The sequence below is a fragment of the Setaria italica genome, chromosome IX (assembly GCF_000263155.2).
Source record: "Setaria italica strain Yugu1 chromosome IX, Setaria_italica_v2.0, whole genome shotgun sequence".
Lineage (NCBI taxonomy): Eukaryota > Viridiplantae > Streptophyta > Magnoliopsida > Poales > Poaceae > Setaria > Setaria italica.
This window is the reverse complement of record NC_028458.1, coordinates 37,748,323-37,756,204: the sequence shown is the minus strand read 5'-3', so window position 1 is coordinate 37,756,204 and position 7,882 is coordinate 37,748,323. Positions and strand designations below refer to the sequence as shown.

At 48.8% G+C, this 7,882-nt stretch overlaps 1 long non-coding RNA gene across 1 annotated transcript; it reads left to right on the top strand.

Annotated features, from left to right (window-relative positions):
* Nucleotides 1-1,091: 1,091 nt before the first annotated feature.
* Nucleotides 1,092-2,425, top strand: LOC111255766. The gene is made up of 2 exons (XR_002675691.1): nt 1,092-1,840; nt 1,945-2,425. It is a non-coding gene; the product is annotated as an uncharacterized LOC111255766 (long non-coding RNA).
* The last annotated feature ends 5,457 nt before the right edge of the window (nt 2,426-7,882 follow it).

Here is a 7,882-nt window from a genome sequence, read left to right as displayed (position 1 = left end):
TTTTAAGTAAGTGTGGGTACTTTTGTTAGAATCCTCCAAGGTTGGAGCGGAGGTGTGTCGGCCAGTAACGATGAAAACAGACAGGAACGGACGGGAAAATACCTTAATCATGTCCCGTCCCATATTTTTTCACAGGGAATGGGAGCGGGAGCGGGACAGTCATGAGCGGGATAAATAGGTATACGAAAATGGACAAACATGGATGGAAATACAATGGAAACGGGTAGCGCCGGGATGACACGTTCAAAAGTCCAAAAGTTTAGCCACAGGCAGCCACAGGCAGGCCACAGCTCAGCAGCCACAGCCCTAGGCACAGGCACAGACCATACTCCAAACCAACGCCAGCCACAGTCCACAGGCAGGCCGTAGGCAGCCAGCACAAAAGAATAGTGAGCAGCAGCAAGATACGCGACGGGCGGCAGCAGCTGGCGCCTAGTAGAGCGGTGGCAGGGGGCCACGGGCCGGCGACGACAGGGGGCCAGGGGCCGGGTGGCGGCAGCTGATAGAGGCGCAGTCGTGCAGAGGCAGAGCGGCGGTAGGGGGCAGGCCGGCACGCGGCGGCAAAGGGCTAGGGGCCGGTAGCGGCGGTGCGGGTATGCGACGGCAGGGGGCAGGCCGACGGCATGTGGCAAGGGGCCAGGGGGCAGGGGTAGGTGGAGGCGGCGGGATGGATTGGGAACGGCCGAACGGGAAGTTGCCGATGCCAGACGCCAGGACCAGATAAAGGGAAGGGGATTAGGGTTGTTTGATGGGTGTGTTGGACTAGATTAGACAATTGGGGTTCGGGGGATTGAGGTACCAGGCTTATTCCATTAAATTAGAAACGGGATGAATACGAGATCATTCTGGATTAAACGGATCCCGCAAATACCGACAGGATACCCCTCAACCATATCCCGTTCCGTTCCCGGATACCCTATTCCATTTCCTATCCCGTTACCGGATCTTACCGTACCATTTTCCCGTTACCGGATCTTACCGTACCGTTTTCGTATACCTGGAGGGAAAACGGACGGGCGGTAACGGGTTTTGTCCGTCCGTTTTCATGGCTACCCGTCAGGCCCGCGATGGTCCCCGTTAGGAGCCCCCGGACCGGTCGCGGCATACTCCGGAAGGACCCCGCCCCCGCCGCCGCCGTCGCGTCGCTTCCCCGTCGCCATGGACGTGGGCGACCGGTCTTTCCGTGCGCGCGTGGGCCTCTCCTTCCCTGTTGCTTGCGTCACCGCCGGGCTGCGGTATGGGCTTCTTCCTTGTAGGTGAGGTTGCGGGCGACGCCATACCGTGTGGCGACGCAACGCGTCGTGAGGGGTCTGAACAGCGACATGGGTGGGCGCTTTTAGGTGGCCAGCTTGTCGCAGATGACAACCGAGGACGGTTCTTGGGTCTTCTCCCACGCAATCGACTGCATAGCGCGTTGAAGAAGAGCGAGGCGACGATGGCGTGACAGTGAGGGCTGGGCTGAGGCAACGGATTGGATGGTTGGTTTTGCGGGGCGCAGGTGGAGAGGCTGGGCCGACGGCGGTGGCACACAGTCGGCCCCGAGGTGCCGATAGCGCATGGTGAGGGTCAGAGCCGCCTCCTACTCCTTCCTCCGGTCTCCAACCATCCCCAACACCTGCTGTCCACCGCTCGCCGAGGAACCAACACGGTGTTCCCGCGAGCGCTGCGAAAGGCCCACGTGGGTGCGACGAAGAAGACATGGGACATGCAAGCGTGGGCATCTCCCTCGCACACCCGTGCGACCTCCCATGGTGCAGAGCTCGCCGGCCAGTGCCCCAGCAGCTGGAGTGGCTGTCGATATGGACGACGCCCAGAAGGTGCTCGAGGAAATGCGTCCAACGTAAGCTGGTCACTGAATAGTTAGTTTTTTCAGTTTTAGAATGTAGCAACTGATGCGCAAGGACATCTAATATCAAGTCTGTTCCGTCCATTTTCTGTTTGCAGCAAAGATTCTTCATGAATCCATGTTCTTGCTATTACAAGTTGCCATGGATTTGTGACTCACCAAGGAGCGGTGCCAGGTGCCAGGCGAGGACAGATTGCAGGGATGAGCTGTGCCGCGGCTACAAACAAAAGCGATTGCTTTGGGGACGTTTGTGCCGCTGCTAGATCAGCATGTACAACATTCCTTTCAGTCACATTTTACTGCCCCTGGAGGCTACTCATGGATTCCCCCTTCCTGGTACTGCAAATTTGGATGACACAAAATGTTCTAGCATCTGTAACTGTAAGAAACTGTTCTATACTAAACTTTTATGGTCCTTAGCATTCTTGCAAAGATATGAACTATAGATTCTTGCAAAGATATGAACTATAGTTGTAGATATGCATAACTATCAATATGTGACTTGCAATAGTCTGTCAATTACTCCGTTAATTTGTAGCCTATTCTAATAAGGACAACCCTGTGTTTCATTAAGCTTTACAGTATCGTACTACTATGCAGTTTATGGAGAAGGGGGGCACACCATAGGCGAAGTTAGTTCCCATCAGTAACAATTATGTTTCCACGCTACGCCAATGGGTAACCAATAGATGAAGACTTTTGAGTCATAGCATCTTCTCTGCTAATAATTCGATAAAATGTGTAACTATATTAGATTTTCAATTCCCAGTGTCAGTGATGCCAGATATGATCTGCATAAACTAAGAGTGCACATTCAGAACGAAATGGCAAACTGTCTTTGACCTGAATCAAACCTGTATGTCAGCAGTGCACCCATTTGTTTATCATGTGTCCACTTTGCTTACGAGCATGATAGCCTTTTTAGTGTACTGGCTGACTCAACATTTTTGTGAAAAACTTACTACTTGTGGAACGTTAGTTTTATTATTTTAAAACTAATTAGTTCTTACCTGGTTAGGTGAATAAAACATTTTGATCAATCAAGTGGAACTAAACATCATACAATATTAATAATTCAAGGAAAACATTATATTCAATTTGATTACTCTACGATGCTTAAGTGATGATCAAGTGCACTCATAATCGACAATTGCAACGATCCATACCGATTTACATCCTACAGGAAATACCTAATCACCAGCCATGCACAACTGCGCGAGTTGCGCATAACGACCTTTCAATTAGCCGTACCCAAAGATCGGAATTATAATTACCCGAATCCAGGGACCCACCCCCACATGGGACCCCACATCTGGCCTGATCTCCATGTGAGTTTCAGACTACGCCCCTGCCATTCTCCAGCACATCAAGCACAGGTAAGAATATTTCCAATCAGAGAGCCAACTAACCTACCGGACTTTACTGGTCCCATAAACAGTAAGCAACTAGGTAAAATCACTTGATCACTGGTTAAGACAACGAACGGGCCTTAATTCATTAACCGAGTAGACGGAACTACGGAGCTCAAGTCTCCTTTCTTGATTCCATCCAAGCTTCCGTCCACTATTTTCAAAACAGGCCATTTCCTTGACATAAAACATATATGAACACTGTTACCTTAGGGTGCTCAGATAAAATATATATGAACAATGTTACCTTAGGTTGCTGAGCACCAGATGTACTAAAAAGATTGGAATAGCATGATTACACTTTGCTAAGAATGGGACAATTACTAATTATTTTGAGCAAGCTATTTTGAACAGGCGGTAAAGATGTCCTTAACAAACAAGGTCGGATTGTCGGATTGTGCATGAAAGTAAGGTTTCAATCCACTTCTAGACCTAATGCATAAATAGGGAAATAACCAATAATTTGAACACATGAATAGTAATTTCTGAAAATAGATAGGTATAGATGCTTCAGGGCTTGCCTGGGGTATAAAAGTGTTAATAAAAGGAGCAACTTCAACACCTTCCTTAAACTTTCAGATAATTTCACAAAATCCACTTCAGGAGCTTCAGGTTCTATGATATGATGCAAGGCACAATTAGAATACGACTATACAAGTTGCAAGCCAACACTAATCTACCCAAAAGATTAACCCACAAATTAATTTTCATAACTAACCTAAATTAAACCTTTTCTTTTATTTAGAAAAGTATTATAAATAATTTCTAATCTCAAAACCTAATTCCTATGGATTAATAAGCATTTTTGAATAATAAAACATTATTACAAATTTTATACATTTTATAAAGGTTAAGTATTTATTTAAATACCTTAAATAAACGTACTAAATAAATACCTAATTTTTTATATCTTCTCCTAAGGTTTAAGAATTTTAATGCATAAAGGAAAATGAAACAAACCTAACAAAATTTGTTTCACTATTTTTGACAATTCTACAAATTTTGGTGAATTAAATATGAGAACTGGATTTAAAACTAATATCTAAAACACCTAAATCTATTTTTCCCCAAAACCCGTCGGAACTCTCTTTTCTCACCCGCGCTCCACCTACCCACGGCCACTGACAAGCGGGCCCCCGGGTCAAGGCACAGTTGCCCGCCTTGATCGCGGGTACCCCCGGCGGGTAGCGGCGCTAGCTCGCCGGCGGCGAGGTTTCCGGTGCCGGGGGCTAACCGGCTGTGTTACCTAGGTCCTTGCGCATCCTCTGGTGGTGTTCTTGACGAAGCTGGTGGACAGGAGAAGGGCGTGCGACTACGGCGGTGGACACTGCCATGACTTGCCGACGCGGATGATGACGACAATGGCACTCCGGCCGGTCTCTACGGCAACAAGCTTGCACTATAGCTTCCGAAGTCGCTACACAAGCTATCTGGGCCAACATCTCATACGGATAAGAACAAAAACAAGGTGCTCACCGTGAGGGTGTCTATGGCGGCCGACGGACGGAAACAACGACGAGATCGACTTGGCCGGCGCTTAGCCGCAAAAAGGAGGGGTGTGGGGTGTGTATTGGGTTGTGGAGGATCTGTGGGCGCGAGGAATTGGATCAAGATGCAGCAAGGCTCCCGGAATCGAGCGCGAGGTGGCTCTGCTCTACTCTGTGCTTGCGGATGGGGAAAAAGATGGACGGTGACGGCAGCTCGGGTTTATAGGTCGGGTAAGGTGGTAGAGAGTGCCAGCAGCTTGGTTACGTGGACGTGGCGTGAGAAGAGCTTGGACGGCAAGGCGGTCGACTGCGTGACAGCCAGGCGAGGTAAAGCGGCGGGGCCAGCAAGCAAGCAGGCAGACTGCTGGAACAAAGGCGGTAACAGGGCACATTTGGGGTAAAACCCGGCGTGTTCTTTGATGGAATTCAACCAAACGATTCATCAAATCGTCCCGATCCTTTAACCAAAAATGTATATGGTTAACTCAGCTACAAGCCATAGATATCGCTTTTGTTCCAACGATCAAAGGATTTGGAGAACATAAACTCTGAACCTGGCAAAAACTCGAGCTTTCTGTGAATCTGCTCGTCAGTTAACATCCCATGTTGAAACAGTGCCGCTTTCAATCTTTGAGCTCCAATTTAATTATTAAAACCAACTTTTTATTGTCCAAAAACTGCTGAAACTTGTTAACCTCATGTTATACATTCCATTTTGCATGTTCTTGTCCAAGATCTACATGTAAAAATTCTCAAAAACTAGATCCAAAGTAGGCCACTCCTTACTGTTTTCAGACTCGATGGCATTTGCCATTCAGTCCAACCGTTAAGTCTGAAACTGTGGGCACTTTCCAATTTTGAGCTCCCAATTAAATTTGAAATCCTTCTTTTCCCTCTCCAACAACTAGTTCAAATTTTCTCTGAACTTTGGCTGAAACTCGAACTCGAGCTTGTTCCAGTTATAACCGTCAGTACAAGATTCAAATTTTGAGCTCCCATTTAAATATTTAAACCTCCTTTTTCTTGTACAATAGGTACTGACATTGGTTAACCATAGATCCTACAACCCATTTTGCAGGTTATTGGCCAACACTCTTTTGTAGAACTTTTTCAGACTTTGAGCCAAAGTTGGCTACTTATTACTGTTTTCAGAGTGCAATGGCAACTGCCATTCAGTTTGTCAGTGATCACTGGACTTGCAATTCAGTTCGTCAGACAAACCTTAGAACAGCAACTGGGTTCCATTTTTGAGCTTCAATTCAAATATTCAAACCAACCTTTTCTTGTCCAAGAGCTACTGTCCATTGTTGACTATGTATTATAGATCCCATTTTTCATGTTAAACTCTAATATCTACATAAAGAATTTTTCACAATCCTGAGCCAAAGTTGGCCAATTATTACTTTTTTTCAGAGCTGAAAGGGCAAGACCATTCAGGGTGCGTTTGGTTCCGAGGACGGGACGGGACGATCCCATTTTTGCCAGTGTTTGGTTGAGAAGCATACGGGATGGGGTCGTCCCTAGTAGGGAATATACCGCAAATATCCGGGACGCTCCCATCCGCCAAAAACGAGCGGACGGGGTCGTCCCACTTCAACTCCGTTGCCCCCCGTCTGTCACGCGAGAGGGAGCAACAACGAGCGGGCGAGCTCCGCCATGGCTGCGCGGGCGAGCTGGAGCTCCATCGTGGCCCTCCATGGCTAGCGTGGGCGAGCTCCGCCGCTGCCAGAGCTCCTACGGGCAGAGGCGGGCGCGGCCGGGGCGGACGCGGCCGGAGCACCGGGGGTGCCCGGGAGGATCGGGGGGTGGCGGGGTGGAGCAGGGGCGGCGGCGGGGTGGATCAGGCGGCAGCGGGGGCGAGCAGGGGCGGCGGCGGGGTGGAGCAGGGGCGGCGCCGCGGGTGGAGCAGGCGAGGCTAGCGTGGCGCAGGTGGAGGAAGAAGATGTTGTTAGTATGACAAGTGGGCCCCACAAACGGTGTTTAATGGAAGGAGAAAACAGTGCTTGTTCCGTCTGTTGCAATCTCTCCAACCAAACAAAAAATTGGGATGAACCCATCCCATTCAACCAAACATGAAATGGGACCATCCCATCCCAGAAAACTAGGATGGGACCGTCTCGTCCTACATTGTCTCCCATCCAAACACATGCTCGGTTTGTCAGTAACTCCAGGACAGTTCAACTTGCAAACTCTAAGCCTCATGTAAAATTTTAATCCTTTGAATTCTCTGAACAACAACAACTCCAAATTACACATTGATGGTCCAAGTCCAATTGTAGTCCAAAACATCACACAGCTTAGATGAAAAACGTTCAGAAATCAATTTTCAAGTTGGCTACTTGCCACTATTTTAGACTTGGAAATTTTTCAGATAATGAATAGTGACCCAAGTCAACCACTTTGATTCTGAATTTGAGATGCCTATAACTTGAATTTAATCTCAAATTTCATTCCTTTGATTTCTAAACACCTTCAGCTCTTGATTTCACATTGTTGTCAAATTTTTCCAAATTTGAATCTTGAATTTGAATTTTTGGTCAAATTTGGCTTAAATTTGAACTTGGCCCATAATATCTCTTTGATCCAAAAATTCATCTTTCAAGATTAGACGGGGCTGTGGCGCTCCAACGGGGAGGGGAGGGGCGCCACGGCGGCCTCTAGCTCGTCGCCGGGGGCCAGATCCGAGCTCTCCTGGCCGGATCTGCGCCTCCTGCCCGCGGCGGGGAGGACATAGGTGGCGGTGGTCGCGGCCCGTGGTGGGGGGAGGGGGGGAGGGGCTCTTCAGCGAGCTGGCTCTAGCTCATCGTTGGGGCTAGATCGCGCGCTTCCCCAGCCGGTTTTGCTTCTCCCACCTCAGGTTGTTTCTCCCTCTCCCTTCGCTGCTGCCTCCTGGCGTCCGTGTTGAGGGGAGGGGGGCCGCCGAGCCATTGCCTGAACCTCTTGCTGTCCTGCTGCTCCGGGTCGGCAGTGTGTTGTAGGGAATACGGTGAAGGTGAAAGCTTGTGCCTATTTGCAGGCTGATGATGGCGACGCCCTAGGACACCATTTACCTTCTTGAAGGCATCATCCGTGGTTCCTATTCCCTCCTCTCCGGCGAGCTTTTCAAGTGAAGACCTTAACCAGTTTGGTCAGACGGCGGC